Genomic DNA, 10,726 nt, shown 5'->3' on the forward strand with positions numbered 1-10,726 from the left:
TCACATTTTGATTACTCGTATAAATGTGTAGTCAAAAGCATTAAAGTGTAGTTTCTGCTTTATTTCATTCCAGTCTGGGAGATTTTTGCTTTTTATTTCAAACTTCTTAAAGTCATTTAGGAATGTGTTTAAGCACATTCTTGTTCAACAAGTCACTTAAATGTGGTTTGTCTTTTGCTGATTGAAGAAGCAGTGCTAATTAACAGCCTTGTATCTGCTGTGATGGAATTCCTTCCATAATATCTCATTAAGGAAATTATTAACTGTGAATATACACCTGGGTTATTTCTTGTAAGTAGTTTAACAGGTCTGAGATGTGTATGTACGATGTAAGTATCCAACTGATCATGCAGTAAACCTTGTCTTTCCTCAACTAACATTTCCCTGTAGCCACATCTGCAATTTTTATCACATCTAACATTTAGGTTCAATGTAATTCCATGGCACATCCATCCTTTTCTGTTCAATATACAGTGGATTTCCATAGTGACATTGACTGCAAACAATAAGCCTTTGATGTAGAAAAAATAGTTAGGGCGGTAAGTGCAAATTCTGATAGTGTGCAGGATAGGATTTCAGAATTTCTCAGAGCAGCCTCAGAGAGCACAAACCACTGACAACATTAACATTACAACAGGTTACAGGACACTACATTAGTAGCACTGGCTTACAACTCTAAAGAAGCAGATACTGGTCTTGATACGACTCAGAGAAATGTATGTAACCCAGCATAAGTATGCATCAGGAATTTTTTAACACAGATAGGAATGCTACAACCTCTTTCCAATATGAAGGCATACATAACTGAAAAGTAAGGGTTACTGGAATGTAGTGCCTGTTAAAAGAGAGGGTCCAAGTACAATCCCAGTATGAACTGCAGTGGTTAACCACATTTAAAACACCAGCTAAGTGTTGATCAAATGGTCAAAATATTATGGATATCTTTAAAAGTTTGCTATATAACAAATAATTGAATTTTTCCTGCATTCTAAGAATCTTTCTCTGCAAGTACAGAGATGTAAGAAACAAACAAATGAAAGCCCAAGAGTATGACAGCAATGCCCATCTGCCAAAGGCACAGTATTCATCATGGATCACTCAGTTCTCTCCTACAGGAAAACCATAATTAGGTGGCCAAAGAAAGAACAGAACGAAATGAGCTATGACACAGCACCAAGAAACAGTAACTTTGTCCTTTCAGCATCCTGAGCAGCAGCTTGCTGCAGCTCAGCTAAGGAATCATAACATAAAGTCATGAATCTAATCTACCATATACCATCAATCTCATACAGCAAACTAAGATCAACTACATCATGAAATAGTTTTTATATTTTAACTATTTTTAGTGAAATGCCACTGGAAGCCAATATACTGCAGGGTTTTACTATTAAACAAAAGATGACAGATTATTTTTTTCTAAAGAGCTGAAAGTTCACCTTCATGGAGTAACTGGATTCCATTCAGAGTTTTAAGTCCTCATCATTAATTTATCTTTCTCTTTGAAGCCTTCACCCTGATAACTTTCTTTTGAAGAACTGATTTTAAAGTGTATAACAATCCAAAACTCTCAACAAATGTAGCCTTACTGCTACTTATAAACTGGTTTAGCCTATCTGGTTTCATAATTGGCACCAGATAGGATCAAAATAAACACCTTTGCCATACCTACAACCGTCCAAACAAAAAACCAATCTATGAAATTTGGCCTACCATTTCTTGATGTTACACATGTAGAGTGATTTGGGGAATAAAATGACCAAGTTCATCATCTTGAGCTATTCTTTCTGCTAGAGGAAGAAGGAGGAAGCTTATTTCCAGAGCAGTATGACATTTTTTTCTAAGACTACTCCACATTGCATCATCATGAATTTAGTGCACATGTCCTATCAGCAGTAAGTGCTAACAGGTAGACAGCACTGTGCCTTGAGCACACTGGCAATTAGCCTGCTCACTAGGCCTGGTATTGGTAGTACAGAAGACAAAGGTGCTGTTTTCACCACCAGTAAATAGTTAGATCTCAGCTTTGTGCAGATAAGGAAATGATTCTTTAGCTTGTGACTGACAGTCTTTAAAACTCAGAGTTCAAAGTAGTCATTAGTTTTTTCATCTGTTTCTATGCAGGTACCAAAAAGCAGGTGTCAAATCCAGTTGTCACAGATAAAAAGTGTAGCCCAGCATAAGTATACTTTTCCTTATCACCTTTTTTCCTCCCCATCTCATTAGGAATCACATTGTTGCCAGCTCCTAGTAACTGCAGGGGTCTCACAAGATTAAGTGCCTTTCTTAAAGGGTGTGCTTTAGAGTGAATCATTTACATGACAATTCTGGCCTTTAAAATAAGGCCTCTGACTTCCAGGACTGCAAAAATATTCTTTAAAAGCCCTAATGACTCATAAAATAGAGGGAAACTAAAAACAACAGTTTCTCAAGTCATGATTTTCAAGTGAGCCTGATAATTCTTTGGGTACCTGGTGATCTCAGTAGCTATAGTGTCTGGTTTAACAGGTTCCAAGTGTGTGAATCACCTTCCTCTGCCTATCCTGTCTATAAATGCTTTAGGATACTTTTAATTCTTTTAACAGTAGGGTGTACATAGTATGAAGAATTACTTCAGAACCACTTCAAAATCAATACCTAAAACTTATTCTTCACTCTACGGCCGAGGTGGAAGAAAAATAAATCTGAATACGCTGTCCACTCAAAATATGGACTTCACAGCTCAACCTGCCAGTTTGTTTTTCCTGAGTCAGCAGGGAACTGAAGGAGACAGAATAGCTTTCCCCTGAAAGCCTCGAGAGGTTAATTTGCCTAAATTTGATATTCTACCAGTTCACAAGAATTGTTCAGAGAAAGTAGAGCAATGGCAGGAGATCAACACTTTCTAATTTAAATGCTAACATTTCCAGGCTTTTTAGACCTCGTTTTAGCAAGCTGATGGATTTCTTTGTTCCTCTCTCTTTGTTTTCTGGCTGTCAGTGGATCTTTTTAGAACAATCCCCATCAGGATAAAGGTAGACATGTGCATCAGTAGGTTTGAACAGAAAGACAAACACAAAACAACTCCAGAAAGACCTACAGAAGAAACTTTGGGGAAAAAAACATAAGTATATCTTAAGATCAATGTTTACTGTGAAGGGGAATGCAATATCTGAACTGGGAAAAAAGAAAAGGTCTCTTTTGTACAGCAATTATTTTTCTACAGAGAAAAAAATAAGCCTCATAAAAATCAAATAACATTGTTATGAACTCTCATGTTATTCTGATCACATAAAAAATTACATGCAAATGAGGCCACTCATTAGCACAATCCTAGAAGTGGTCTAAATGTGATAAACCCTTAGATTTGTCTACTAATTATAAGGGGATATCACATAGTGATTACATACAAGGTATTCATAGGAACATTTCACTGACTTCTTAAGATATCAATGGTAAAATCTTTAAAAGTAAGTGTTTCATTTGCCATGGAAAAAGAACAATCCATACCCAAAGTACAGCAGTCTTATATTTTCAAAATGGGCAAAAAGAAATCTCTCTTGGAACGGGTGGTTGATCGAAAACCAGAGAGCACCAGAAAGCAGTTTCCCTAGTTTAGGCTACATTTCTTATATCTTTCATTGCATTAGTCATTATTTTGTCATTTATTTACTAACAGCCTTTCCTTAAATCCATCCAAAGTGACTGGAAGTTTCAAAGAGCAAAGAAACAGAAATGGAGAGTCAAGCGTCTGGATCACAGCCAGAAAAAAAAGCTGCTGCCATATGTTAAATGCACAGGAACATGTCACTTCAGAATTGAATTCAAACTTCCTCAGTGTCTGCAATTTCACTTTAAGAAGTGTGAGATGACATTAAAAGACATTTTAAGATGAGTTGCAGTAATTTTATGATATTATCTAAACAATCATAAGTGTTGTACATAAATTTATTTATGCTTATATAAAAGCAAGACCAACAGAAGCTCATCAATTTAAGTTCCAAAATAAAAACAACACTCTGGTATAGGATAACAAAGAGTGCAGAAAGTGAGGAGACCAATCAAGGGGAAAGAAAAACAAATGGATGTTAAATTGAAAGCTACTGCAGAAGTCAATAAAACATACATAGTCTCCAGAAGCGGGGGAAAATGCCAAAGTTCCAGAAGTTTCATATAATAGCCTAAAAACCTTTAATACTAACTGAACATAAGAAACTTTGAAGGTAGTGAAAAAATGGTGAGCAATCAATGGGAAGCAGAGGTGTGGTAGCGGTACTGGACTGAACACTGATAAAGAGCATCTCTGGCTATTCAAAGCTGTTTGCATGGCATATAATCAAGTAACTTTCCATCAACCTGGAAAGGGGAAAAAGCCATGTCAGGGAAAACTGAAAACAAACCCTAAGTGAATGCTTGCTAGCCATTATTCTAAACTCCAAATAATACCACTGTATAATCCTTTCACTAAAAGCAAGCTAAGAAGTACAGTAGGCACTTGGTTACTTAAGAAGGACAATCCTGATTCCAGTACCTCTTGAATAAGGGCTTAGTTGTTTCCACTCAAATCCATTGAAAAAGAACTACTGAAGATTTAATGAGGACATATATTATTGTTCGTCTCTTGTTCTGCTGCCATACAAATCCTCTACAAAATTTCAAGTCATTAACAAATAGGAAAAGAAAATTACAAGAAGTTCACCCAAAGGTCAGCTGTCTGCACCCAGACGAAGATGCCAGAGCCAGTAAGAAAGTCTTCAGCAGAACCATATTCTGTGAGAGGATGCTGGCTTAGCATCATCAGAGCACTTTGGAGAAAACACAGTACTTTTACCAAACAAAGGTTTCAGGTATAAAAGTAAAGGACAAAACTTCTGAGAACATAAAAATATTTCTACATTCCAAGAAGGAAATGTGACAATGTTTCATTTTAGGTAATGTAGTACTGATTTTCAAATGCACCATGACAGCATGGTTATCAAAAAATCCACATTTTTGTCAAGGATATTTTTGTCCTTTCATTCACAGAGAATTTGAAAATTAATCAAAAGGGATCTTAACCAAAAAGAAGAGAAATATTGAAGACTTCAACAAAAGACATCAGAACATGTGGTAGATGGTAATATGGCTTATCTTCAGATAGAATTAAAACTGCTCTAAAAACAAAGTATGTTGCTACTTTTACTGTTTCTTTGTAGATTATTTTTTGTTGGTAAGGAGTGAACAAATATACCAAGTCAGCAGCATATTTCCAACTATTTAGGACAAAATCAAGCCATGCTAACCCTTATTTCTCTTATTGTTCCATGAAGATGTGATAATCACCAGATAAGCCCTTGTTATGGCTCTGTAGATTTCATTACAGTGTTATCAAGTGTGCTTTAGATTTTGCATGCTAAGTGATTCCTAATGATCTAATGCAGTACATTCAAAATAAAGATATCCAAAGTTTTTAATTCCAAAAAAATAGTTCCTGAAGACATACACAATGTATTGTGAGTCAGAAATTCAGTTACTACTTTTGTATATCAACTATGCTCACTCAGCTGAGACAGCAGGAGTTTATGAGATAGCAGTGAGAAATATGAAAACCAGTTGGTTTAAGATGCATATCTTCACCTAAGGTTTGAAAATATTTAGTGATTCTTTTCAATAAAGGTGGAAAATGTCATATTTTGCAATATAGCTCTCATATATAGAATTAATAGTCTTATACAGACATACCTGAATAATTTGACAGACGTTATTCGCATTTTTAAAGACCAGTGGGTGAAGTTGGGATGGTTTCTCTGAGAACAGATTAATTTTTGGGATTTGGCTGAACTTAGTGAATACACCTGGGCTGGTTTTTAGGTTGTGACAGGCAGGAGAGAGTTCAGTATGGATTTACGTTGTCAGACCTGCAAGGACTCACATGCCCTGTGGATAAACACATTTTGGAAAGCAGATGTGCTTTATTACAGAATAAGTCTTTTACAAGATCTCACTTTTCCCCACAAGTCACTCTGACCTGAATGATTACTTCAACCATGCTTCTCCATCAGCTCTTCCTCTCTATCAACTTACTTGTCCTAGCAGACTTTTCCAATCCAAACTTACCACCCCCCTTTCTAAGGCTATTTCTAAATACTCGACTTATTTCACACAGTCCCACAGAGAAAGAAAAAGTGAGTATGAAGGAAGAGCAGACTTGCAGTCAAGTAACAGGAATACAGATGGAAAGAGAGCTGAATGAATGTCATTTTCAAAGATTCTCAAAAGGAACAGTATTTCTATGAAGAGCACTGAATCCATGTTATCTAACTTCTCCATCCTAGAGGAAGGTGAAGGATCCCATCTGTATTTGACATCATTTCCCATGACAGACTATCACAGCTATCCTCTTGATTAGTAAACACATGTAGTGCTTTGCGACTACATCCATCAGGCCTTGTGCATTTTCCACTGCAAAAATAAAACAGAACCCCCTCCACAGACTTAGACAGGATGATGATGATGATGTCAAGCTGAGTAGAAAGTAGTTTTTAAATTCGCTCTTCTTTGCCTATAGTATCTTATTGTATCTCTTCCCAATTGCCAAACAAAAATCACATTTACATACCAATGGTATGATGAGGTGTTTACATCATAGCATGAAGATATGAAAAGATTTGGAATGCTATATTTTGTAATATTGATAGAATGATATTTTAGTTTATTTCTTTATTTTTAAGGCTACATTATACTGGCTGAGCCATTTTCTTAACTCTAACTCTCCCAAAGTGGTACTTCACCTTTAGTTGTAACAAATTCAACAGCAAAGCTTACTCAGGTAGAAGTTGTACAACAGATAGTATGCTAGCCCTTGCAGCATCACCTTTTCATTTTGTTACCTAGCAGAACATACTTGGCACAGGTGAACAAGAGCAATGTATTACCACTGCAAATATATCTTTAACATCTCCCACTAGTGACAAAACACAGTGTGCAAATGGAAAGAAGAATAATCACATTCTTTGGGATTTTATGATAGCTTAAAGGCTCATCTGCAAGGAAAAATAAGACAAAGCAAAGTGTAAATGATGCATCAAATGCTCAACCACAAGTTCTGTTATCAGCAGTTAGAATCACCAAAAAATAATTCCATGTAGCATTGGAGCACCTTACATAAAGAAAAACAGTATGAAACTCAAGAAGTTACAGAAATCTGTTGACTGGGACACAGCTTTTTTGTTCCATAAGAAATCATGAAGGAGGAGTAGTCACTTCTATTAGTCTCTGAACCATCCTTTTTAGATGTGAAGACCAGAACTGAAAGTTATTTTCAGTTAATTTTGTACAGCTGTTTGTAAAAAAGTGCAGGAATTCTGGAATTGCTGGGAAAAGATCTGACTGGCTGCTTTGTGCCTCTGGTGAGAGAGCTACAACGTGACTCAGGACTGAAAACAGGAGGAAATGGTGTTTTGTTTCCCTAGAATCAATCACTATGGATTGCCTGACAAAATTCTCTGGCACTGGAACAGAAGACAATAAAACATCTATTAACAAGCCTGGGAAGCTCAACTAGGGTATACTATTTTCCTTATGGAAGGGAAAGTTCTCCAAATCCTTTTTCTATAAGGTGTGAGAGGTTCACAGCACATCACAGAGCTTAAAATAGAGTCAGTAAAACAGGGAGCTTAAATTGTAATAAACAGATGAAAAGATGCACCTGGGTCTGCCAAGCAACACAGGACAGAAGCTCCTCCAGACCAGGTGTGGGCTAGTAGAGCATTCCCATTCTTCTCCATAATCAGCAACATGAGAGCACAGCAGACATTCATAATGTTGTGCTCCCTTTCTCTCTGTTGTAGCCAAGGTACACTGAGCTGTGTGCCACAGAAATGCTGTCTGGCCTGCTATTCCACACTCACTGGGGATGAGAATGCTTTGCAGGGTTGTCTATGGGATACAGTAAGAACTGGAAATTAAAGCTACCTTTCTCAGAGAAAACTTATATGGAAAGTAAAGTCAGATGGCATTTCCCAGCTGAATGTGCAGCTAGTGACAAAATTCAGCTACAGAAAGTTCCCACTGAAACCGCTGCCTCATGGTTATTTAACTGCAAGACCAAGTCTGTTACTGAAGAGGGAAAAAAAGGTTGTCTGTTGTTTTTAATTAGGACCATCTTCTGAAAAGAAAATGGGAGAGTAAAACTTCTTCAAGAAACTGCCAAATTTGGGCATCAAAGAAAGTGAGCTGTTACTTCTACACCAAGAGTACTGGAAAAGTCTCAGAAAGAGATTTGCTAGGTCCACAGCAGACACAGATATGAGAAAACATATTAAAATACAGCTGGAATGGTAAGCAGATGACCCATTTACTACTCCTTAACAAGTTATCAAACACCACCAGATCCAAGGAACCGACTGCACAAACATTCTTAACTCACAGGAATCATAAAAATACATTGGCTCCAACATAATGAGCAAAGTGTTGCCTCATGTTTTCCTCTGTCAGCTTTGATTCTTCCCAAATGACTGTGCCCTTTCATCATTAAACTCTAAATGAGGAGGCTTCATAGATTGTTTGCCTTTGCAGACCATTTACCATGGCCTTTGCAGGTATCTGCAGACTGCAGACCTGTTTCATAATTCTGGGTCTAGAAGCAGTGTGAAATCACTAATGAAATTAGCTACAGTAATTTCAAAAAGCCACACGGTGAAAACCAGCATCAAAACATTAAATCACTTCTAGCTAAAACTTAAAAGCAATAAAAAGTGAAAAATAGAAACACAGCATCATCTACTAGTTGTTAATATCAATTAGGATCTATTGCTTTGGAAAACTTCATTGAAAAAGACAAAACTAGACCAAGCTGTGATACACAATGAAGAAAAAAGGAAAAAGAAGTTACTCATAAAGGATCTTTACTAACAAACACTTGACAAATCCCAAAGATAGCACCAGACCTGAGATGTTAAACCAGTTTCATTTCCTAGACTGTTTTGAAGACTTATGAATTAGAGGCATGTTCAATGGTGTAGACATATAAAGTATTACATAAAGGCATACAATTATTATTAACCAGCTAAAGATGTGTGCATTACGTTAAACCTTCATCATCTTGCATGCATCTGCTATGTTTCCATTATCCTGTATACACTGAAATGTACAACTAAATTCATCTTTGATGGTGCAATTACTCCTAGTTGTAATTAGTAACAGCTGTGACATTCAGGCTGGAGCTCTATAAGCAATAAACTTCTGACAGAGTTCAATGAGTATTTTTGCAGTTTGACGTTGTGATTGTGAAACTCTTAAGGAAACTTCATGGGATACAATCTCTCCTCTGTCTTCTTTCTACCAAATTAAGGCTCCAGTACTTCTATTTACAGTTATCAAATTACTGTTTTCTGTGCAGTCCCATTTTTTTACTTAAACAGACTTTCACAAGTTTCTCTACAGGTGCAATGAGCAGCCTACAAGTTGTAAAGTGCAGAATCCAGGTGGACCCTCCCAGCCCATCTAACTACAAGTAACCTTCCCACTGAACATGCAGAAAACCTGAAATTACATAAATATTACATAAAATACTATAGATATTCATAAAGAAACTATTTCTTTAAATTCAAGTGTTGATTGTGAAGCTTAGAAGACAACTGTTTGAATGTAACATGTATAATTTGATGATTACATAGTATAAACAAAACCAGTCCATTAACTAGACTATTCCAATAGATCACTATTCCAATGTCACAATAGATCCATTAAACTCTATTCTACTACCAAAACACTTCTGACAGTTTCTGGAAGAAGCTTGTATACTTTCAGTATACTTTAAAAAACTAAAGAAATTAGTAAAGCACACACTAGTTTACTTTCAAATTAAAAATAACAATTCTTTTGATTATATTTAATTTTTCATTTTAGAGGGAGACAAAATAGCATTTAAAAAAACCCAATTACCTGAAGCTGATGGTTTCCAACCCATTTCGTTGTCAGAATCTATATTTATAGCTACAGAATATATACACACAAGACAATACAAATATCACATTTATATCTTAAAAATAGGTCAAACAGTGGTCATCAAAGTACAGCCTGGCAATGGCATAATGTAAATTCATGTCAGGTATAATAATGGCCACAAAAATACACTAAACACTGATGAAGATTAAAATGCACAATATTTACCTTTCTTACCACTTAACTAACTTAACTTGAAATATAATTCATATATGTGGGTAGGAGGTAGGAGGAGAGAGAATGCAGTCAAATTCAGACAAACCAGTGCTTTTATTGGCTTTTTTTGAACTAGGAAGTCTTGAGATTTTAAAAAAGAGAAAGTTTAAGTATCCTTTGTTTGAAAGCAGGAAGGTTTAATTCACTAAACCCCTAATCTGGAAAAATACTACTTGGCTGTATACTATTAAAATTGAAGAGCACTAGGGAGCTCTCTTTCTTAAAGAATTCTTTTTAAAAGAGAGGAAAACAGCAAATAAAAATCTAAAAAGTAAGTTATCAAATGTCTTTCATCAAGAGCTGACACATAAGACCAGAAGTCTGGAGCTCACCCATTTCATTTCCTCAGGCATCCATACAACAAAAAGGGCCAGCAGCACTGCATACATATTCATAACAATCTTCTTGCTTTGCATGAGCAACTTCATTCAAATTCATTATACTGAAATCAAAGCCAAATTCACAGATTTTACGCTCATTTAGAGAATAAAAACATCTTTAGGAGACATTATAAGCAGTTCACAGACACTATGCTGATGAGGACTAGGAA

The sequence above is a fragment of the Colius striatus genome, chromosome 12 (assembly GCF_028858725.1).
Source record: "Colius striatus isolate bColStr4 chromosome 12, bColStr4.1.hap1, whole genome shotgun sequence".
Classification (NCBI taxonomy): Eukaryota; Metazoa; Chordata; class Aves; order Coliiformes; family Coliidae; genus Colius; species Colius striatus.